At 38.4% G+C, this 24,440-nt stretch overlaps 1 protein-coding gene across 4 annotated transcripts in view; it reads right to left on the reverse strand.

Annotated features, from left to right (window-relative positions):
- The window catches only part of SLC13A1 (solute carrier family 13 member 1), a 233,236-nt gene that overhangs the window by 99,272 nt on the left and 109,524 nt on the right, over positions 1 to 24,440 (reverse strand). For all 4 annotated transcript variants that reach the window (XM_042970994.1, XM_042970999.1, XM_042971009.1 and 1 more), the window contains exon 3: positions 2,338 to 2,446. The gene's annotated coding sequence lies outside the window, so the exon portion shown is untranslated. The remainder of the gene's footprint in view (positions 1 to 2,337; positions 2,447 to 24,440) is intronic.

Raw genomic sequence — 24,440 nt, forward strand, 5'->3', positions numbered from 1 at the left:
TCAGGCTTGTTTTCTGGGTATATATTTCTTATCCTACATTTGCTCCCAAACTTGTGCTTTTCTTCAGGCTTTTCCCTCTTCCAAGAATAGGCTTCCCTTCTCTAAATTTAAATCCCACCAATCCTTGAAGTGTGACTTGTAGCTTCATCTCCAGTCTGCTGCCTTCTATAAACCCATCCTGACAGTTCCTGACTTCCCATGCACCCACCCAAGAGCCTCACTGGCCAAACAACATCCAAACAATCTGGAGTGCTTGACAAAGGTAAAGATCCCTGCCCTGTTGGGTCAAAATGTGGCTGCATGTTTAGATGGCTCCCAACATAGCTTTCATGCACACTAATATTTGAGAATCACTGACTTAGTATCTGTAAGGTACATTCCTGCCTGTAAGTAAACTGGCTTACCTTAATTACTATTTTATTAATACATGTAAATCTTAAATCCTCAGTAAGATTGCAAACACTTTGAGTCCAGGGGACATTAATTTACTCCCCTTATGTCTCTAGCAAGCTGCTAGAGACAAGTGAATATTCTGTGAAAAGTTTCTCTAAACTTACCTACAGATATAGACAAGTGGGAACTGATTAGCCTCATTGCTGAGAGAGTATGGTTTCTAAGAGGAATTCTTCAATAGTGTATTAGGTCTGCAAAGAGACATGGCTTGTCCCATGGGGGAATATCTGCTGCATTGCAAATATACCCACAAAGTGTGCATACTCAGTATATACTTTGACTAGAAAAAAAAAAGTCAGAATGCTTTTACTATTGGTGAAAGCAGATAGGCACATTTGTATTTAAAACAAACAAACTAACTAACAAACAAACAGGGGCGTCTGGGTGGCTCAGTTGGTTAAGCGTCCAACTTCGGCTCAGGTCACGATCTCACAGTTTGTGGGTTCGAGCCCCGTGTCGGGCTCTGTGCTGACGGCTCGGAGCCTGGAGCCCGGAGCCTGCTCCGGATTCTGTGTCTCCCTCTCTCTCTGCCCCTCCCCTGCTCATGTTCTGTCTCTCTCTGTCTCAAAAATAAATAAAACATTAAAAAAAAAAACAACAACACTGCGTTTGCTTCAATTATGTGCTCCTATTTTCATTCCTTGAATTTTTAGACTTCAAGGTGCATGCCAGTCTTAGTTGATTGCTATTGTTAGACAATTAAGTCAAGGAATGTAGGTCAGATTTTCTCCTTACAGTTCATTTGTTTCTAAGCCTCGACTAGTTCCTAATTTTGACACTCATTCATGGTGCATCTCCATTTATATATTCTAGTTACATTTATAAATTCCACAACTTCCGGACCCTGCTCTGTGAAGGGTTTCACTCTCTGAATGATGTATGTGAGCTGTGCCCCAAACCCCTTTTTGATATTATGAAAACTAAGATGCTTTTTCCCCCTCCTAACTGGCATTTAGTGGTCATTTTCCTTAGTACTTTTTAGTATTTTCAATTTCTTCTTGCCCACTTTTCTATTCTTTAAGATGATGAATTCTCGGGGCGCCTGGGTGGTTCAGTTGGTTGAGCGACCAACTTCGGCTCAGGTCATGATCTCATGGTTTGTGATTTCGAGCCCCGCGTCAGGCTCTGTGCTGACAGCTCAGAGCCTGGAGTCTGCTTCAGATTCTATGTCTCCCTCTCTCTCTGCCCCTCCCCCTCTCAGGCTCTGTCTCTCTCTCAGAAATAAACATTAAAAAAAAAATTAAAAGATGATGAATTCTCTTGATGAAAGTGAAACATATAGATAATATATACGGGAACATTTCCAGGCCCACATCAATGAACTGCATCAGTTTTTATTTTTATTTCCTAATGTAAAGGATAAAGTCATTATTTAGAGAAAGACAGTCTGCCCTGGAGACTCCAGATTCCTGCCTAACTCCTAAATTCGTACGCTGATTATTAACCACAACTTCAGTAATCATTCTTCTGATGTCATGAGGTAAATGGCTGACTGAACAGTGAAGACTGAACTGTGACCTGTGGGTGAGGACCTGAACTCCCATGAACTGAGAAGCAAAGCAAATTCCAAAAGAAGACCTATTTCCAGCAAAAAAAGAGCAGTTGCCAGAGCAGTTTAGTACTCCAGCCAGAAACAACTGGTCACACCCTCTACCAGGGTGGGAGGAATGTTTTCCCTTGACCAACGCTGGCCACATCTTTATCCTGGGTTCTCTAGGAGATGAAAGGAAAAATCTAAGGATAGAGGGAGGAAGAGAGAAATGTTGAGAAGGGAAGAGGACAAAGGACATTCCGGAGTATTGAGCAGATCATTACAAAAGTGAATTGCCTGGAACACTGTTTACTTCCGTTCCTTGCCCACCTCTCCCCCCCCTGCCCAATCACCTTGTGTGACAGTTATGTTCCAACCGTCTTCACACACGAGACATATCGTCATCCTCGTGATATTCAGAGGAGAGCCCAGGACTCCTGGATGTAGCATTGTTATCAGCACCTAGATGAGAAAGCACACCAGAGTTTCAGGTGCTCTGAGAGGATTGCTTATGATTCCAGAACGCCCCAGCAATGGAAGCTAAGGAGCCACAGAAAGAGCCCACATGATCCCAGCTGATCCAAGTGTTCAGTCCTCTTGTAAAGTCAGAAGGATTTCATATAGTTCAAAGTAAGCAGTTAGAATCTGCTTTTGGGTATAGCTAGAGAGACCAGTTTAAAGAAACTAGTGAGGTAAAAATTTTCCCCTAGTAATCTCAATTCTGCTATGAATTCACTGTTGTTCACAGCCATTAGGTCTGCTTTTCCTATCAGGAAAAAAAAAAAAAAACATTGGTATTTCTCCCATCATTTTTACTACCAAAAGTCCATTTGAGCTTGGGACATCTCCTGTCCTTGATGACAGTGAACAGATAAAGTGTTAACATAGTTCCTAATGGTGATTTCATTTTAAGTTTAGTAGGTGGCACTGACACCATCCAGCTTACTGTCAAGCTGACCCATCTTCCTTGGAAGTTATTTTTGACCTAAGTGTAGAATATTTTATAATATGTCATTAACATGAATACAGGAAGTTAGCCAGGTTGCCCTCTTGGAGCAATTTTCTGTTGGCATAGCTACAGCATTCACTCTTCTTCACCACATGGGCTTTATTATTTGGGTTTGGCAGCTTTCGGTTCAAAATGCTTGCTTATAGAGGAAATTCATTGTTTAAAGGAAGGAAATGTGTGCCTTGTGACAACTCAAGACCTTATGAAGAAACATACCAACATTTATTCTGACAAGTTATTTATGCTTACATTCTTGTCCATTTTCTTTCACCAAAGATTCACAGAGGTGCATTTTCAGAACAATATTTTCTTCTCAATTTCTATGATTGTACAGTTAAATCACATTAATTTACAACACAGCTTAAATTACACTTTTGGTCTGGATAAACATGATAAAAAATGACAGTGGTCAGTAGTTTAAACTCTGGGAGATTTTGTTTGTTTGTTTGTTTATATTTTTTAGTGTTTATTTTAGAGAGAGAGAGAGGAGAGAATGAATGGGGGAGGGGCAGAGAGAGAAGGAGGCACAGAATCTGAAGCAGGCTCCAGGCTCCAAACTGTCAGCAAAGAGTCTGACACAGGGCTCAAACTCACGAACTAGGAGATCATGACCTCAGCCGAAGTGGGATGCTCAACTGACTGAGCCACCCAGGTGCCCCTAAACTCTGGGAGATTTTAAAAGAAATGAAGCTAATAAAATGGACCCCTTCTCATGAGTGAACTGATGTGAATAAAGTATGGTGCCACCACAAGAGAGCTTACCATTGAATGAGGAAGACGCCACGTACACAGCAAAGGACTCCTTATGGCTTAGTACAGCATAAGACATGTCCTATGGGAAGACAACTAATTTTGACTGTTCTGCTAGCTTTCATAACAATGTCTATTTTCCTAGCCCCTAAAGTAACTGATTAGAAATTCTCACAGCAAGAGTCTTGACCTAATGTGGCTTCCTCTACATTTGGGGAATCACAGTACCTCTGGTTTGGAAAATTGTTTGGCCTCTGTGAAATATTGGTGGGAAAACCCGTTTTTGTTTGTTTGTTTGTTTGTTTGTTTGTTTGTTTTAGCCCATTCTTTCCCCTCCCCAAGTTTGTTTGTGTATATATGTATGTATATGTATGTAAGTAATCTCTATACCCTATGTGGGGCTCAAACTCACAACCCTGAGATCAAGAGTCGTATGCTCTTCTGACTTAGCCAGCCGGGCAACCCTAGCCCATTCTTGAATGCCTTTAATGATAGATGAATCATCCCTCATTCCATATTTAAATATCCCCTAATCTAATCTCTGTTCGATTTTTTTTTCCCTGAGACTGAGCCAAAATTTGTCTTCCTGTAACTTCCACCTGCTTTTTAAATTTTGCTTTTTGGGATCATGGGTCTGGAGTCGGGAGGTGGAAATCAAGCTCCATTTCCACATGACAGTCTTTATTATTTGAAGTCTTCTCTTACCCATTTGCTTCAACTGTTCCTCGTGTCTCAAATTTCAAGTCTTCTCACTAGCCTGAGCACTCTTCTCAGATTAAAAGCAGGAACTAGTTTTTTCTATACCTCTGGCCTGAGTTCACAGCTCTACTGTAGATGCTGTTCAGCAGACAGGAACAGTTCTTATGTGGTTCTTATAGTAATGCAGGCTGCACTGCAGAGTTTGGTTTGCATTGCCGTATTACACTGCTGAAACATTTTGAGCTTACCATCCAATAAACATTCAAAATATTTTTCTATATGGTGTAGCTTAGTAATCTCTATTTTGTCATACTGATAGACACAGAAAATTTTCCCTATTAATTTCTCTCTTCTTAGATTTTTATAGGTTTTAAATTGCCATGACTTCTGTCATTCATCACATGCATGCTAAACACATATTTAATATTAGCACCCTGCATATTTTTATCTAGATTCATCGATAATATATTCAACAGGTTCCTTTCTCCAGATACCTTCCTTCAAGTTGACACTCTTGCATTAGAAAGCAGCTCTTGGACAATATCATTAACTCAGGTCTACTGAATTGTCTTCTTTGAGTAGACATGCGCTTTTAGTAGAATGTAGTCCATTCTAGAATCTGGCCCAAGATTGACCTTTCACTCACTGATGTACAGTTAATAGCAATGACTTTTGCCTTGTTGGCATTTTCCTGTCTCCTGTCTTCAAGCACAAATCCACATTTCTCATAAAATTTTTGAAATCTACTTTCCCAGAAGCCTCTGCTACACATCTGATTATGTCTACCCTCTACTCTTTAGTTAGCATAAATGCCAAAAAAGGATATAAACAGCTTTTTCTAAGGCATAAGTTACTTTCAACTTCACTAAACAATTATTCCTTTATATCTTGAAATACGTTTTTGTCTGGATAAGAAGTGTTAGTAACTATACTTATTGTACTATGGATTTCTCCGAAGAAAGGAGGACTATCCATTAGTAATTACTCCAAAATTAGGAATGTTCATATTTTCTAGAAAGGAAATGCCATCAGTATTAAATATGTGTGAATGCATATATGTGACTCTATAAACAGACACCCAAGAGATCACATGTGGATTTAATATGAACCGAGTATAATTAGAAACCACTAGTATTTTTCCTCTTGGCCACTCTTTCCTCTCTTTTGTTCTGTAGGGATGTTATCTACTACGCAAACTCAGCATCAGCCACTCAGGGATCTTGGCAGAACTTCCTGGAGCAGGAGAGAGCCTGGACTGGGAAGTACCAAGGCTGAGAGAGTGAATGGATCTCAGACCTTCCCCTTAGGGAAAAGAGGCATCACCCGAAAGTATAAAGACCCAAGTAGGCACCTCAAAAAAGTAAAAAAAGAAATACTATACAATCAAGTAATTCCACTACTATTCACCCAAAGAAAATAAAAACACTCATATGAGAAGATAATATGTACCCCACGTTTACTGCAACATTATTTACAACAGCCAACATATGGAAGCAACCTAAATTTCCATTGATAAATGAGTGAATAAAGAAGATGTGGTATATATCTATATTTATATATTTATACATACATAGAATATTACTCAGCCATAAAAAAGAATGAGATCTTACTATCTGCAACAACATGGATGAACCTGGAGGGTATTATGCTAAGTGAAATAAGTCAGACACAGAAAGACAGATACCGTATGATTTCACTTATATGTGGAGTCTAAAAAACAAAACAAATGAACAAACAAAAAAACAGAAATAGACTCATAAAGGAGAAGGATGGGAGTATCCCCCCCCCCCAAAACTAATATTCTCTAACATCTGATTTTTATACTACTAGGAGCATTATTCTAATATTTGGCCATGTATAAAATTCATCTTTCAATGGTCACTTTAATCATTCTCAACTTCAAGACTCTCTCTATATCTAAAACATTTAAGGCAGCTGCCTGCTATTCCCCCATCCCATACTTTCATAGAAGACAATTATTTGATTTTCATTTTTTTATTGTGATATTCCCTTGGTCTGATAGCCTCATGGCAACTCTTTTCATCTTAACCTTGCTGCCTACTTTCTGTTGCTTTAGTTAACGTATCATTATGATAACTGACAGGTCAACTCTTATATTGGGAGAAGCACTCCAGTTGTTTACTAAGCAGATAGGTTCTCTAAATATGTGTTGTATCTGGACAGTTACTGCCGGTTTTAAAGTGCCTTCCATTTTTCAACTCTTTCAAGACCTTGCCTATAGTCTCCTACTGATTTTCCTCATTGCCTTATTACTTCTCTGTGGGCATTCCCCAGATAAATAAATTTACCTTTGTAGCCTTCATTATTCTCCCTTAAAAAAAAAAAAATCAAGGATTTAGGGGCGCCTGGGTGGCTCAGTTGGTTGAGCAACCAACTTCAGCTCAGGTCATGATCTCTCCGTTTGTGGGTTTGAGCCCCGCATCAGGCTCTGTGCTGACAGCTCAGAGTCTGGAGCCTGCTTTGGATTCTGTGTCTCCTTCTCTCTCTGACCCTTCCTGGCCCACACTCTGTCTCTCTCAAAAATAAATAAATGTTAAAAAAAAATGTTAAAAAATCAAGGATTTACATGATCTCACAGCTCTTACATTCTGTATTTCTAGAGCTGATTTATATTCAAAAAATTTCTTCTCAATATATACATTAAAATTTTTCTTTCAAAAAATGTAGAATTCTCAAAACTTTCTAGGAAAATGTACAGATTTCTAACCTTTGATGCTATGTTTCTCCTAAAAATGAAAAAAAAAGAACTATTAACAATGTAAAAGAAACTATCCAAAGTCCATCCAAACAAATAGCCAAGAGATTTGCTACCTAAAACAACCTTTGGCACAATCTACTGTCATTTGTCAAGAAATCCAATCTACACAGTATAAAGGAAACGTTCAGATGATTTTACACAGAATCATTCATTTTTTCATAGACCCAGCAGCTTGCTGTGATCACTCATCCTGGAAGATGTTTTCATAGACATTTAGTAAACTGTTTCTCAGGATTAACTTCTGAGTAACTTCATTGTCACTTGTTTTCACTAATTATTTGGCAGCCAGTGCTCCATCTGGGAATGTGCACTTTGAAATTGAGCAAAAGGTGCAATTAAGTAGAGACTAATTTGGAAGCAATGAAAATTGAGGTAAAAGTAAAACTACTCTGATGAGGGTGAGGAGGATAATTCAATGGGGAAAGGAGAGTTTTTTTCTATAAATAGTGCTGGGACAACTGGATATCCATATGTACAAAAATTAAGTTGTATCCCTGACTCACACTATATCCAAAAATTAATTCAAAATGGATGAAAGAGCTAAATGTAAGAGCTGAAACTATAAAACTCTTAGAAGAAACACTGGTTTAAATATTTGTGACCTTAGATTTGGCACTGGTTTATTTATTTAATCCTTTTTAGTTCATTGATTTATTTTGAAAGAGAGGGAGAGAGAGTGCACGTGAGCAGGGGAGGAGCAAAGAGACAGAGGGAGAGAGAGAATCCCAAGCGGGCTCCTTGCTGTCAGCACGAAGTCTGACGCAGGCTCAATCCCACACACTGAAATCATGACCTGAGCTGAAATCAAGAGTCAGATGCTTAACCAACTGAGCCACCCAGGAGCCCCTGTTTCTTTCCTTCTTTATTTACATTTACTCATTCATTCAGTCATGCTGTTGTTTGGTTTATCTAGTGTATTTTCTTAATTGAGATATAACTGACTTATTATATTAGTTTCAGGTGTACAGCATAATGGTTTGGCATATTTGTATTTATTGAGAAATGATCACCAGGAGTCTAGTTAAAATCTATCATCACACAGTAACAAATTCTCTTCCTTGTAATGAGAACTTTTAAGATCTACTCTCTTAGCAACTTTTAAATGTAACACTACAGTACTATTAACTATAGTCATAATGCTGTACATTACATGCCCATGACTTATTTATTTTGTAATTGGAAATTTGTATCTTTTGACCACCTTCACCCATTTCTCCAACCCTGGCATTGTTTTCTTTAGATATGATACCAAAACCACAAGTAACCAAAGAAAAACTAGACAAATTGGATTTCATCAAAATTAAAAATGTCTGCGCTCCAAAGACACTACCAAGAAAGTGAAAACACAACCCATAAAATGAGAGAATATATTTATAAATCATATATCTGATAAGGGTGTCATATCTAGAATGTATATATTTTTTATTTTTTTAAGTTTATTTATTTATTTTGGGAGAGAGAGATGGAAAGAGAGAGCATGAACAGGGGAGGGACAGAGAGAAGAGGGAGAGAGAGAATCCCCAAGCATGAGGCTCAAACTCACGAACCATGAGATCATGACCTGAGCTGAAACCAAGAGCTGGACCCTTAATCGACTGAGCCACCCAGGCACCCCTAGAATATATTTTTAAAAATTACAATTCAACAGTAAAAAGACGATACAATCAAAAAAAATTTTTTTTAATGTTTATTTTTGAGAGAGAGAGAGAGACAGCATGTGAGTGGGAGAGAGGCAGAGAGAGGGAGACACAGAATCTGAAGCAGCCTCCAGGCTCTGAGCTGTCAGCACAGAGCCCGACGTGAGGCTCAAATTCACGAACCATGAGATCACGACCTGAGCCGAAGTCGGAAGCTTAACCGACTGAGCCACCCAGGCGCCCTGACAATATAATTTTTTTAACAGATTTGACAGATTTTTCTGAGTCAGATTTCAACAGACATTTCTGTAAAGAAGATACACAAATGGCCAATATGCATACAAAAATGTGCTCGTGATTATTGGTCACCAAAGAAACGCAAATCAAACCATAACAGAATACTACTTCAAACTCACTGGGGTGGCTACGATTAAAAAAAAAAACAAAACAAAACAGATAATAACAAATGTTGCCAAGAATACAGAAGAACTGAATCCCATACACAATTGTTGGGAATGTAAAACTGCAGCAGCTTTGAAAAACAGTTTGGAATTTTCCCAAATGTTAAATATTAAATTGCCATACAACCTAGCAATTCCACATTTAGGTATATACCCAAGAGAAATGAAAACATGTCTGGACACAAAAACCTGTATATGAATGTTCACAAGAGCATTTTTTACAGGATTTTTGAAAAGTGGGAATGATCCAAATGTCCGCTAAAAGATGAATGGGTAAACAAAATTTGGTCTAAGCATACAATGGAATATTATTAAGCCATAAAATAGAATGAGATTCTGATACCTGCTACACCTGATACCTGCTACTTGTTACAATTATAAACCTTGGTAACATTATGCTCAGTAAAAGAAGCCAGATATAAATGGCTGCTTATTCCACAATAACATATATATGAAATGCCCAGGATAGGCAAATCCATAGAAACAGAGAGTAGATTAGTGGTTGCCAAGGGTTGGGGAAAGGGGAAAGTGGGGAGTAATTACTAATGGGCATGTGGTTTCTTTTTTGGTTATGAAATTATGCTGAAATTAGACAGTGGTGATAACTGTACAATTTTGTGAATATATGAAAAAACACTGAATTGTACACTTGAAGAGTGAACATTGGAGCATGTGAGTCACATCTCCATTTAAGAAAAGATAAAACTACTCAAAATTGCATAATAAATGTGAAATTATTTGAAAAGTACAAAGCACTTTGTGAGCAGTCCTCAAACATTCTGTCTCAGATGCTCTATGCTCTTACTTAAACATTTTTTCATATGCCATTAGAAAATAAAGCTGAGAAAAACTTTACATATTTAGCAATTTGCTTAATACCAAAAATAATAACCCCATTATAGGCTAACACAAATAATATATTTTAAGAAACTTAAATATACTCCTCAAAAAAACTGTGAGAATAATGGTATTGTTTTACATTTTTGCAAATCTCTTTAGAGACTGGAAACAGTTGGACTCTGCATTCAATCTATTGCCATATCATGTAATGTTGCCTCTGGGAAACGCCACCAAATACTGATGAGAGAGTGAGAGAAAACAAAAGCAAATAATGTCTTTGTCTGATTATTAAAATAATCCCACAGAGTACCTAAGCCCCATTTTGAGAAGTGCTGAACTAAACAAATATCAATGAGGTAAACTATTGTTATTAGAAGTTTGCCTTCTATGGGAGGTGGGTAGTTAGAGGTGTCTATTCAATTTGATGTTGCTGAGAAGAAATCTTCAGACTCAGAGTAAGTAAGTGAATTAGAATTTTTAAATCCTAGAACATGGGCTGCTCTGTGTTACAATAATCACAAACACAGGTATTGTAAGGACTGGGGTAGCCAGGGTAGGGTAACCCTGTATTTTATTGCTCAGATCTGGACACTTTTGAGAATAAAAGGGATGCTATTAATAATTACTCTAAGGCTGTTCAAGGCAAATTGCATCACGTGGTCCCCTTAGCCATGCAGAAACTGAGAGTTAAAAGGCATCTAAAAATAAAGATTTGGGATCTTTGGAGAGTCTGGGGAGAGTGTTCTGATCAAAGGGAATGAATGATGTGGCGAAAGGAATGGAGATTGACCTGAGTAAATTAGTTCACGGTACAGAGGATTTAAAAAGTCCTGAGAGCTCACAGAATCTTAAGGTTAACTAAAAACCTTATTAAGAATTTTAAACACTTGAATTAATCTATTTTTGAGTGTCAAAAACTAGTTTGAGTGACAGGTTGTCTCTACTAGACAGAGATTTTACCTATGATCCTGATAGACTTGCTGATTCACAGGCCACAGAGCTTAATTCCATTAAGAACGTAAAATGCATTTGTGGTGAAAGTAACTGCAAAATGCATGCCTCCTCCATCACAGAGGACATTGGGTGGAAGCACTTTAATTAAGGTGAGTGTCCTTCCCTGCGTAACAAATAAAATAGCCCTTAAGCAGGGATTGCAAACTCAAACGTCTTCAGGTATGAGTTCATCAAATATGAGAGGGAGGAGCAAGCAGGGAGCCTTGGTAAAATCAAAAGTAGGTGGCCCCCTAGAGGAGCCAGCCATCCTCAGACCCACTCAGTTGGCATGAGACGCTACAGGTCCCAGGCCATCAGCTTTTTCTGAATTAGGAAAAAAATAAAACAAAACAAACAAAACAAAACAAAACCAAAAAACAACCCTCAGTATTATAATCTTTTACATGAAATTTCTTGAGATTTAAATGTCAGCAACCAATTCAGTTTGGTACTAATAGAATTGAAGGTATGACTATAATCCTCTTGTAGTTCTTCCAGCTAAAACTCTGTCCTGTGACCCATAGGATAGATCTATACTTAGCCAGCCACATATCCCAGAGTGTGGATGACTCAGAGCACAAATCATCACCATCAATTAAGAAAAAACATCAAAGTCATGTCTAATTGAAGGGTCAATGTCATCCTTGTATCTCAAGAGAAGCACAGTTTATTGTATATCGTTGCTAAGCAATCTCTAGAACTTAAAATGAATCTACCATGAGTTATGCTTAGGAATGCACTAACAGATGCATTTATTAATGCAGCAGTAATATGGGTTAAACATATGGAAGCCAAACTGAAATTGGACATTGGAGTCTTCTACTTCAAATCCCTTTATCTGAGATGAGCAATGGAGTTTTATGGATAAAAGCTGACTCAAGCCACGGTCACACTAAGATAATGCTTTTCTCACCTCTCCATTCCACTGTAATTTAACATTTCATCGTAATATAAGACACAAGTGGTCTGATAGTATATCAAATGTCCATTCTTTACTGATAAATAATATCCATTAAGATTCCATTAAACAAAATAACCTACTTTTTGTAGGGAAAAATTTGCAGTGCTGACTTTGCCCAACATTTGCCATTCTATTTCTATGCAATGAGCCAGGACCTAAAACACAATGTTCCCTTCCTGAGGGGCCGTATTTACTATGGCATCAGCAGGATTCTGCTACTTCAAGGAAACAGACAGCCAGCAAATTTGATTATAGATCAGGGTCAGTGCTTTGAAACTAGCCCCTGTGGGAGAATCTGAATGAGGTGATCTATGAAATCACCAGGCCACCAGCAGCTTTAGAAAGAGGAAACATCAGTGCCTATGTCACTCAGCCTAACAAAAAGAAAAAGGGGGGGGGGGGGGGAGAAAAAGGAGAAAACAAGTCGAAATCCCAGGTGTAGAATCATTTAACTTGACTGAAGTTACACTGAAATCTTTGCAGAGGCCCAAATGAACTCTTTGGGAGCTCTCTTTAGAACTCTGCAAAAACACCACCATAGAAACTGGGAACCGAACAAGCCTGGTGATGGTGGTTTGCCGCAAGCCCCTCTGAACTGCACCCCATGAGCAGCCCAGCGAGGGCACCTGGCAGTGGGCCCTGGCACTTGTTAGCACTGCTTCTGCTAGAAGGACCCATGGCAGACAACTCATCAGCTCAAGGAAATAGGTGCTAACGGGACCAACTGCTTTGGCATAGGCAATGGCATTCTAATGGAAAGAGAGAGGGCTCAAAGACAAATAAATGGTCAGCTCAATTGAAAACTTTTTAAAATGTGTTTTTAAAAAAATCTGTGTCTATTATTTGAATTTCTGTTGCTTTTATTTCATCTAATTTGCATTATTTCCTTTGTCATTTCTAATGCATTTTTTAGCTTTCTCCTTTCCTCTGGTGGCATTCCTTAGTTCATTTTATTTGTTGGTAAGACATGAACTGCCTTCTAACAAGGGATGACTACTGCAGTTCTCTCTGCACTTGCTGTTAGGGTGACTGCAATGCCTCTGAGGGCCACTGGAAGTCTGCAAGTGGCAGTGAGCCTTTACTTCTTTCCCTTTCACCAATCTTGAATTTTCCAGTGACCAAGTCAATCCCCTTCACCACAAAGTTCTGCAAAACGCTGAATTCCTACTTCAGTTCTGGTTCCTTCTCATCCAGCTTTTTGGTAGCTGCATTTCACCCAGACCTTCTCTCACTCTTCGTGTGTGGCTACTACGGTTGACTGTCTCTATCTCCACCAACAGCGCCCCTGCCCTTCGCATCATTCCAACACCTGAGGTCCTTCAGTCAGATCCCACACATCTTGCTTATAGGGCATACTTAGCAATAAAAACTTTATGTGCTCTACTCTTGATTTAAAAGAATCCTCCCCTTATTAGCTCTGCAGGTTGGGAGAGAGCTAGGATCAGGTTATACTTAAACTCTATAGGTTTTGCTAAGATTTGGGTCATTGGAAGATTTAAAGCTTAAAAGTAACTCAAGTAGATAAGCATTTAAGATTGACAATTCTGGCCCCAGGTTTCAGGATGAATTAGAACACGGCCTTGTATTTTTAAAATTGTAATTAGTTGGATTCTCTCATTATGTCTTCTAACAGCTGCTTGTTTTAATTTCTCTAGTTATTAACTTTCAGTGCCTTGTAATTTTTAAGATAACATTTTTTCTCTAATATGTTATCATATCTGTCAATCTGTCAATTTATATATGTATCTATGTTTTCATACATCATCCATCTATCCAACCATCTATCCACCCATACATCCATACATCCATCCATCCAACCATCACCTAAAACTAAATATTAAATCCCTCTTTCTGTGGAAACATTAGCTTTTAGTGAAAGAGTCGGTAGGGGGAAGACAAGAGCAAAGAAAGAGATAGAAGACCAAGAAAAAGAAAGGCCAACAATACATCTCTCACTAGAAAATGTGTAGTAGCAACATTCAAAGAATTTGTCAAAATTTTATGAAGCTTCTTTCATTTACCAGGTGTTTTTGGTCAGTGCCGGGGATATGAAGATTAAGAAGACATGGTCACTGTTCCCCAGAAGATTACAGCATAGAAAAGAGTTACAGACTGTGTGAATAAAGGCAAGAAAGTATCTTAGAGACTCTGGAAAACAAAAAGCCTCTTTAGGGGACAGTTTAAACACAAAATAGGGAGTGGTTCAATATATTGGGGGATAGGAAAAGGGGACAGAAATGCTTAGTATGAAAGAGATAACTGAACAGTCTTGTTAACTGTGTAAATGCTTCCCAGAGAACATCCAGAGGAAGGACTTTGCAGAAAGGAACAAAGATGTCAGGTGCCCTCAGTAGCAGAGGTGGGGGTGGTGATGGGGGAAGCCCTTGGCTGGAGTAGGTGGGGTGTGAGTGGGGTACTAAAAGAGGTGAAGCTGGATGAATTAAAACGACGAGGTAAGTTCATTACCTATTCATCCACGATGTATAAAGTTAATATCAAGCATTAGGGATTGTGCTAGTTGAAGAACTATAGTTGAAGAACTATAAATACCATTTAGTTCTTGCCTTTGAGAGCCATACAGCCAGGGTAGGTAAGGCCAATGTCTAAACAATTTCTGCAACGTGATGAGTATTAAAATAGATATAGGACACAACTTGAAAGAAAGAGGGAAAATGCATAAGTTTGCCAAGGAGGTTGTAGGGAATAAATGTTGCAGTAAGTTAAGACATGAAGGAAGAGTGGTGTTTACTGGACAGAGTGGAATTAGGAGCATTCCAAGCAAAGGGTAGAATACTAAAAACAATGGCACAAAGAGGGTCTTGTATGTTGTTTGGTATGTTTGGATTAGTGTCTGTGTGGGGAGAATGGGAGGACAAGAGGCTAGAGATGCTGATGGAACCAAAATGGTAATTAACCTGGAATGTCATGTTAAAGAGTCTGAACTTCATTCTGTAGTCAGTAGGGAGTCCTGAAGTTTAAGTAGGAGTGAAATGATTGGGTTTACTTTTCAGAAAGATTACTCTGCGCTTATAAGGGGCAAGAAAAAGAGCTGACTTGACTGAAAGAATACTGGGTGATTCATGGAACCCCTGGGAGAGTTGAAGAACTATGCTCCAGGCTACTTTGAAGAATGATACCCCAAATCATGCTCAGAACTGGCTCCATCAGAGATGGCCATCTGAGATGCTGCTGCCACTGGATGCTACAGTGACTCTATTTCCAGAACCAGACTTCCTGCCAGCAAAAAGGAATGTATGTAGAGCTTCCTTCTTCCATTTACACACTTCAGAATCCAAGTGTTGCATGGGTGAGCCTAAATAACAAAGCCCAGTTCTATGCCTGTGCCCTTGTTACCCAGCAGCCAGAGAATGAAGATTTCTTGGATGTACCTTGGGAAGGCAGATTCCACATTGTTGGAAATTCTCCAAGCATAGCAAGCCTAGCCCCAAAGTGCTGGTTTGTCATGGCAGATGGCCATCTCACCTGACAATAGAATTAATGACAACAGAGTTGGAAGCAAGCAACCATGAAAAGAATTCAAAACATTTTGCAGTAGTCCAGGTGATACATGAACTTTGACACCAAAAGTAGAAATGGAAAAGAGGAATCAAGACTAAATATGTGAGTTCTTAGGGGGTGGAATCTATTAAACCAGAAGACAGACTGGACAAGGAAGGGATCTGGATAAATAAAGGGCCATGGGGAGCCTGCCCTGAGGGACAGGAAGAATGATAATCTTAACTAGATCTGGTAAAAACAAAGGGCAGTTGGGGCGCCTCGGTGGCTCAGTCGGTTGAGCGCTGACTTCGGCTCAGGTCACGATCTCGCGGTCCGTGAGTTCGAGCCCCGCATCGGGCCCCTGTGCTGACAGCTCAGAGCCCGGAGCCTGTTTCAGATTCTGTGTCTCCCTCTCTCTGACCCTCCCCCGTTCATGCTCTGTCTCTCTCTGTCTCAAAAATAAATAAACGTTAAATAAAAAAAAAAAAAATTAAAAAAAAAAAACAACAAAGGGCAGTTATACTAAAGGGTAGTAAAAAGTGAAAATAAGAAAATACATATTTTGACATTTGGAGGGTTTGCTTTTAGTGATCTAGAAATATGCTTTTTAAATATTTTTCCTCCTAATAATACTGACCAAATGAAATACTCATGTACTTATAAAACCCTTGGTTATATTCAAGGAATTGAGATGCTCACCCAAACTATAAAGTACCTGACTTCCATTCTCTGTAATATATACGTATTATAGTTTTGCAAATTTAGGACATAGAGACAAATATTAAAGAGTTGACATTTTCAGCAAGTTATTAGATGTTACTTTTTCTGGCATTTAGTTGTGCCTAGTTCGTGATTTACTTATTTAAACACATAGTATATGTCCCAATTTAACATCTATAGAGAACATTTCTCTCTGAATCTTTTTGTGGTACTAGCTACTACAATCTAGCCAGTCTAGACTACAAGAAAAAGTGCCAAGAAAGATGAATTGCTTTATCCCATGTCTACCATGAATCTTTTCCATTCAGGCAGACACTAGGTAAATTCCTTGAAGTATCCCTTTGGGGAAGTGGTGGCTCTGATAGGGCTCCATCAACAAAATGGCATCCAATGAACATGCTCCCGAGCCATGTGGAGGCAACCTAAGCAGGCACAGCTTCCCTCCTCGCCAGACAAGCAAAGAGTGAGGTCCTAGAGCAGTGCAAAGACTGTATTTATTGGCTGCTTCCTCAGAGCTCCTATAGGTTGCTTGGAATCTTTAACAAGGCAAAGCTTTCTCTTTCATCAGTAGAATTTGGGCAGTGAGAAGTCTCTCTTTTCTTTACAGGCATTCATTTCCTCTTGGAAGCAGTTACTGAGTAAATAAGGCTCCTCTAGCTCTGAGCGGAGATCTATCTTGATAAATTCCTTTCATCTAGACAGGTCTGCCTAGCTACTGTTAAATCTGCCCTTTGTCTTTTGAGTCCATTGTTCTTATAAAAACAAACAACAAATCACAAAGTGCTCCTAACATCTTTGTACTGTCATAAAATCTAGACAAGTGATTCTAAATTTATCAGAACAATCTTTACTTAGCTGCACACAATAGATATAATCTAGTAACAAAATATTAGCTGTGGTGTGATAGAAAAAGGCTCAGGTTTGGAGTCTTGGTTTCTATAGACTGATTTTAGGCTATGTGAACTTGAGCAAGTCAATTAGCATCTTTGAACATTATCTAAGAGACAGGACTGTTTTTGAGGACATGAGATATTTGTGGAAATATTTTGTTAGCTGCCAAGAGTCACACAAACTGATGTGTCACTGATACCACATGGGAACAGAAGGGATGTGATATACTAAGGACTTAGCATGGCCTACAAAGTCCCGGGTAATTTGCCTCAGTGGAGAAACATTCTCCTCCATAATCCTCCTTCAGCTCACTGTTCTTCAGCCACCTACTGACCATGCAGTCTACATCAGGGCTTTTCACAGTTCTCTTCTCTGCCAGCCATTCTCTGAATTCCCACTTATGTTGATTGCCATTTGTCCATCCTTCAAGTTTAAACCTAAATTCAGTCCTTCAGATAAACCTTCCCAGCCACACACAGTGAGTTGGGTCTATCCAACTAGACCCTCATAGTTCCTGTGTTTTATGGCATTTTTCAGAATTGTAATTTAAGTATTATTTCCACAATTAATAGTATAATGTCAGTATCTACCATCATAGTATAATTTCTGTAAGAACAGGAGAGATTTCTCTTTGGTTACTGAGACCTAGTTCTTAGGTCTTTGGACAGTGCCTGGAACATAGACGACACTCAGTAAGTATTTGTTGAGGGAAGGATTTTCATGTTTTGCCCTTTTCTGATGCATCTGGTTGGGAGAAACTTCTTCCTGATTCGATTAGATATTCTTTCTTCACTGAGTGAATCAACTCACTGAGTTAATCAATTCCATCAGATATTTATTTTGGATCCTAGGTAACTCCTAAATGCTCCCACAGTACCTTGTATTTTCCTCCGTCACAGATGCTACTAGATTTAATTGCGTGTTGTTAAAAACAATACTGATGTCCACGCATTGCTTCAGACCAATTAAACTAGAATCTCTCGGTTGGAACCCAGTATCAGCACTTCTTGAAAGGTCTCCCCGGTCATTCTATTATGAAGCCAGAGCTGAGAACCATCGACTATAATACCATATCCTTATCAACTATTAGCATGTCTTATCTCTTCCAGGAGGCTCAGGCCTTTGAAATAAGTCTTATTCGTTGTCCTAGTCCCTGGATCTAGCATAGGAGCGAGTATTTCAGTGAGTACTCAAAAAATGTTTTCAAATGAATGGTTAGATGAATGTGTATCATTGGGGTATAAGCAAGTACATGTCAACATCAGACCACTTTTATGTCAGATATGGGTGGTAAGGGAATGCTGTAATAAAGGCAATGACTTCTAAGAATTACACTAAGGCATTCTCTATTGAGTAAGAAAAATCTACAGTAACCTATTGTTGACAAAATTCAAGACTTTTTTTCCCCTCTTGGATAATACAACAGTATTTCAGTCATATAGAGATATTTCCAAAAGTATTTTGTTGAGAGAGAGAAATTGGATTGAGGACTATTGTGAATTGAAACAGATACATGCACAAGTTTCACACAAAAAGATAACCATATGCCTGTAGGACAATGATTGTATTTTCTTTTTGGCACTGAATGTAGAGAAGCTGAACAGGATAATGTTTAGAGGGGGAAAAAAGAAATAAAGTTCAGTTTTTCCAAAACTCAATGTTTTAGAACTACACTGGTTTTGTCAGTGAGGCTTTATCCATAATTTTCCATACATCAGTAGTCCTTTTTCTTTTTTCTGGACTGTCAGTGCAGAGCCTGATGTGGGGCTCGAACTCACAAATCATGAGATCATGACCTAAGCCAAAGTCAGACGCTTAACTGACTGAGCCACCCAGGTGCCCCATAGTTTTTCCTTTTTAAATCTCTGAATAATATTTGATTTATGGATATACCACAATTTGTGTATCTAGCGATCAGGTAGTGGACATGTGGATTGTTTCCAGTTTTTGACCATTCTAAATAAATTACTATGAACATCTGCATGCATGACTTTTGTGAACATACATTTTCATTTCTTTTGAGTAAATACTTAGAAGCGTGATTGCTGAGTCATCTGGAAAGTGTGTAATAAAAACCTACCATATTATTTTCCAATGTGACTGAAACATTTTGCATTCCTACCGGTAGAATGTGAGTTCCAGTTTTTCCACATCTTGGTCAACAATTGGTATTATAAGTTTTTTAAAGTTTAATCATTCTGGTTGGTGTGTAATATCTCAATATGGCTTAAATTTGCATTTCTTTATTGAGTAATGATGTTGATTATCTTTCATGTGCTTATTGGCTATTCTAGTATATATTCTTTTTGTTTAAATCTTTGGCCTGTTTTTTTTTAAATTTTTTTTAACGTTTTATTTATTTTTGAGACAGTGAGAGACAGAGCATGAACAGGGGAGGGTCAGAGAGAAGGAGACACAGAATCGGAAACAGGCTCCAGGCTCTGAGCTGTCAGCACAGAGCCCAACACAGGGCTCAAACTCACAGACTGAGAGATCATGACCTGAGCCGAAGTCAGCCGCTTAACCAACTGAGCCACCCACGCGCCCCATTTGGCCTATTTTTTTAAAAGATCAGAAAGTTTGGTCTTCCTACTATTCCTATTATTATTATTATTATTATTATTATTATTGAGTTGTAAGTGTTCTTTATATAGTCTCAATATAAGTTCTTTACCAGATACATGTTTTCTTTCAAGTCACACTATATATGCTGTTTTTACTTACATTAAAGGTACTCTTTCTGATATTTCAAATTCCTTCCAGGAATTCTACCTTACATGGAAATGCACTTTAAAGTGACATGGGTGGAGTCTCTCCAATTAAAATCAGTAATGCTCTGATGAAAACTTTAAGTAAAGAAGACAGGGTGATAATGTAATCTTTGTGCATGTGAGCACTGCATTTTTAAATATAGTCCTTAGCTGCTTATCTGGTGCATGGGCAGAACCTGTAAAAGTATCCATCTATTTTTTTAATCTTTTATCTTGCCTTTTGTTAGGCATTTTCTCTCAGTCTTGGCACACTGGTCATCTTTTCAACCTAAGTTTTCATTGCTCTAGTAGACCTCTGCTCTACTTAGGAAGGAGATAGGTTATAAGAGCATAATAAACATGCTTTTATTATGGTTTACTACTTATTGAGAACCAACTATGTTGATTTCCCATGATTTAGCAATAGGAGATTCTGAGCATCATCGGGGACCACATCTCACTCAAATTTCAACTCCTGGGTTATTTAGAAGACCTCACCTATAAGAGGTATTCATTAAATCAAATTATGGATTTTCTTAGACCAAATTATGGTATAAATCCTTCCAATATGCCTTTGCTACATACAGCTCCTAAATACTAGTAGGATGGATACTTCTTGTTCTGTGAGGATGTCTAAGGGCAGAACCAGCAGAACACTGGCCTCAGGCTGATTGTGCTAGACCACATGAAAACAAGGGCTTTCATGAAGAAAACTTAAATTCCTCCTTCTAGGATTCAGCTGCCATCCTGTAGTTCTGAAACAACAAACTCACAAATATATATTCTCAGTCCAGAACTCTCTTTCAGATTTAGACACATATATATATATAGCTGCCTACTTGAGATTTTTCTTAGATTTCCCCAAAAACCTCATCTAAACTTACAGTCTCCCGCCACCAAGAACATGGTCTTCCAGAAAACAGCACCATCATTCATCCAGTTGTACAAGCATAATCTAGTTTTCCTTGATATTTTCCTCTTCACCTCTATATCCAATCCACTACAAAGTCTTTCTGGTTTTATCTCATAAATAGCTTTTGATTTTTTTGTTTTCATCTCCACCCTATGAGCACTATCAACACCACCCTAATTGAAGCTATCATTACCCCACTGCATTCAATCTTCCTTCCTTCCAATCTTTTCTCCACATTGCTGCAGATCTGATGTGTCACTTCCCTCTTTCCCTCTTCACCCGCTTTCCATTGTTCTTAAGATAAAGACGATGCTGTGTAATGGCCTACAGATCTTTGTTTTGTGTTTCTTCAGCTCCTCACACAATATGGTCTCTGTCACTTGCCGTGCTTCAGGGGCTCTGGCCTTCAGTTCTTTACATTTACCGTATTTCCACCCCACACTCAACATTCACGTATGCTCTTTCCTTTGCCCAGAATAATATTCCCTCCCTTCTGTGTCTGGTTGTTTCATATATATCCCTCAATCTCAATTAATTTCTTGCAGAGAAGTCTTCCCTGACCTTGTAATTTTACATTCACCCGTGAGTTCATCTTATTGTTTATCCTTCACCCACATCTAAGTTTTATGAGGACTCCATTTTTTTCCCCAACACCTAGCATAAGATATGTGCTCAAAAATAGTCTTTAAATCAATCATTCAGTAAATTATTCCTCTGATTGGGCTTTCAGTTCATTCAGAATGTATTAGTCCTCCTTCAAAGATCTTCTCCTGCTCCACTTTCTCCCAATTGGTACACTTTAACAACCACAGCTCAAGTCAACCCAGTCTAGACTACAAACTGTTTGAGGGAAGAAATCCTGCCTTTTTTTTTAATCGCTAAAATTTTTACAACACCCAGTGTAATGTCTTAAATGTAACACATGCTCATTTACAACAGTGTGGATGAATGAAGGGAGGGTATGAACAAATGTATGACCTACCCTATCTAGTCTTGTTCTGTTACTCCGACTCTTGTGTACCTGAGTCTCTCAGCCATCAAGTTTGAAGTAAGGACACCTGGGTGGCTCAGTCGGTGGAGCGACCAACTTTGGCTCAGGTCAAGATTTCACAGCATGTGGGTTCGAGCCCCGTGTAGGGCTCTGTGCTGACAGCTCAGAGCCTGAAGCCTGCTTCAGATTCTGTGTCTCCCTCTCTCTCTGCACCTTTCCTTCTCATGCTTTCTCTCTTTCTCTCTCTCAAAAATAAACATAAAAAATTTTTTAAATTGATGTAACTATTTTGCTATCAGATATTCTAATTTCTTGAGTAGTACTGCCTGTTTTCTGCCTGATCCAGCTTCAAGCTCCACACCTTGGTTTGTGTAGATTCAAGCACAGGACTATGCAAACAAGATCCACTCAGCCTTTATACTCCTCCATGGCACTAACTTTCTGCTCTGGACATGCACCTTTCCCCTGCACCTTAAAGATGTCGTGCTCATTCTTGTCTCAGTGTGTATGTATATTCTACTCCTCCTGTTAAAATACCCTCCCTCTTCTCTGTTGCCTTTTGGAATCTACATGTAGTTTTTAAGACTTACTTTATGTGCTTCATCCTGCTATGAAGCTATATCAGCATATATTGTTTTAATGTGCATAATGGTCGGGGGGTGGGTCAGACAAACTTGCATTCAAGTATAGACTCGGGCATTTCTAACTCTGACTATGGGTGAATTATATAACCATGTTAAGAGTCAATATCATCATATATAAATTAGGGAAAAAGAGAGTATGTTGTTTGTAAGTGGGAATAATAAAAAGGGTTGTTGTGAGGATTAAATCAGAGAAGGCACACAAAGTGCTCTGCATAGTACCTGGTGTATGGTGAGCACTTAATGCTCAGTAAATGTTGTTATAATGGTAGGAATTGATAATAATAATTTAAAATCATAAGAAAAAAATTTAAACCTCTTTAGCCCACACTGATCTCTCTGTTCTCAGTTTCTGTTGCATTGAAAGTCAGTTCCACACAGTTCGGCCTTCATTGTTCTCTTATTATTTCATATGTGCAGGTTCTGCCTCCACAATTCCATTATAGGCACCTAACACAAAGCCAACTGCATAGTAGGGATGCTGTATAAACTTGCTGATTGGTTGATGGGTTTCACCTCCAGGCTGCTGAAATAAAAACCCAATAATGCCACTAAATGAAACAATTCAGATCTAGAGTGAAACCTTTCTGAATCCTCTGAAATCTAATTAAGGGAAGCAGATTTGTGCTGTAGCACAAGACACAGTGCAAGAGGAGAACAATTAACGTTCTTGTTGCAATCAGTATGGAAGCCATTCCTTATATTAAATGTCCCAAACTTGGGCTGCACAGCATGACGTGTGCTGTTCTCCCTATAAATTTGAGATTAGTACCCTTGCAATATCTATTGTGCTTTTGTCAACATTCATTTGTCTTCAGACTGAAACTGCCTTTTCTGAAACCACAGATTTGTCTGCTGTCAACACCTGTGATATGAAAACTCTTTCATCATTCTGATGACCATAATTAAGAACATTCACCACAGCCAACTGCAGAGTGGAGAACGATCACAAAACATTCAGAAAACAAGGAGGAATATAGATGCAAAAAGAAAAAATCACTTCATTTATTTGTTCTTTGAACTTATTATAAATGCTTCCACTGTTTATCTTTTAGTATGTATAATTCAACATGCATAAAATTCGGTTTTAAAGGGATGAATGGGTTACCCAAAGCAGTTCTGGGAAAGTAACTTATAGCAAGAGTAGAAAAGAAGGAAACATCCCAAACGATTTGTGAGTGCTCTGGAGCATTTTACTCTCCTTTTCAAGTAACCACTTATTTAAATTCTCCTTTTCCAATCACTACGACTGACCACCACCACCTACTATCTCCTGCTTGCTCTTCTGTCCTGTCCTGCTAGACCCACTTTTGTCTTCAACAACTCATTTATGTTTTTCCTTTTTATCTTTCCATCCTTATCCTGGCATCTCCAAATTCCATGCTAATCTAACACCCTAATAACACCCTACTGAGTGTCACATTCCTCAGTAGCATTTATTGAATAATCATTTCATAAGCATTTACCATGTGTCTGATACCATTCTAAACACTTACATACATCACCACACTTAATCTCCTAATACAACTATCAAGTAATCACTCTCACTTTCTCTGTACAGGGTGCTTACTGTTGTTGGGCAATTCGTTCATCTAGCTTTTGTTGATTTGCTGGTACCCTCTTTGCCCCTGGTGACACGAAACTTGAAAGTAGTAGGGTTTTAAGAAAAATATATTTGAAGTAACAAAAGAAACTACTTTGAATTCTGTATCGCTTTTAATTTAAGTATAATTTATCAATCATAAAAGTATAGCAGAAATATGAAGCATATTATCTAGTCAATTTATAAATGTTTCATGTTTTCTATAACTTTTTAAAAACTCTCCACAATAATTCTATGTTCCACAGATGAAAGAGCCTCTGGGAAATGGGCAATACATACATTTTATCTCATTTACTATCCCATTTTATTTATTTCATGTG

Source organism: Panthera tigris, chromosome A2 (genome assembly GCF_018350195.1).
Source record: "Panthera tigris isolate Pti1 chromosome A2, P.tigris_Pti1_mat1.1, whole genome shotgun sequence".
Lineage (NCBI taxonomy): Eukaryota > Metazoa > Chordata > Mammalia > Carnivora > Felidae > Panthera > Panthera tigris.